Source organism: Arachis ipaensis, chromosome B03 (genome assembly GCF_000816755.2).
Source record: "Arachis ipaensis cultivar K30076 chromosome B03, Araip1.1, whole genome shotgun sequence".
Lineage (NCBI taxonomy): Eukaryota > Viridiplantae > Streptophyta > Magnoliopsida > Fabales > Fabaceae > Arachis > Arachis ipaensis.
In genome coordinates this window covers 33882574-33883154 of record NC_029787.2, presented here as the reverse complement: position 1 = coordinate 33883154, position 581 = coordinate 33882574, and the positions used below count along the sequence as shown (strand labels likewise).

At 37.0% G+C, this 581-nt stretch overlaps 1 long non-coding RNA gene across 1 annotated transcript in view; it reads left to right on the top strand.

Moving 5' to 3' along the window:
- LOC110270096 overlaps positions 50 to 581 on the top strand; it is a 2532-nt gene continuing 2000 nt past the window's right edge. The window contains exon 1 of the long non-coding RNA XR_002359159.1: positions 50 to 461. This is a non-coding gene — a long non-coding RNA (uncharacterized LOC110270096). The remainder of the gene's footprint in view (positions 462 to 581) is intronic.

Genomic DNA, 581 nt, shown 5'->3' with positions numbered 1-581 from the left:
GAACTAATAACTTTTAAGAGCTTTTTTTCTTTATTTCTACGGTATCGAATTTAAGAGTAAAAAAATTTACCGGAATGACTAATTTGGATCAATAGATATTTATGCTTAGGAAAGGGCCTTTTATGCTATGCTTGTAAAGACATGGCTGTTTATTTTTGTTTCATTTTGGTTGGAGGAATGGGCTAGAAGCCCAGACTAAAGAGGCCCAAAATATTACAAACATTTCCAACAAAGACAAGTGCCATGGCATCAAAGCTGATGTCAGTTGAATACCAAAAAAAAAAAAAAAGCTGATCTCAGTCACCACCATAGCCGGAGAGAGCTCCCAGACTGTGAGATCGCGATTGTTCTCAACCGCTCACTTTGCAGGCTGATCGGCTACCGTGTTTCTCTCCCTATGAACAAGCTTGAACAGCAAGAACCATTCTATTCTTTTCAATTGATGAACTCTTCTCAGCAAGGTATTTATCTTTTCTTCCATAGGATTTGAATTTGTGATCATTTTTATCCCCATGTGGAGTTTATTCCAACCAACATAGCGTCACACTTGATTATATATATATAATCGCCCGTAATCTTTT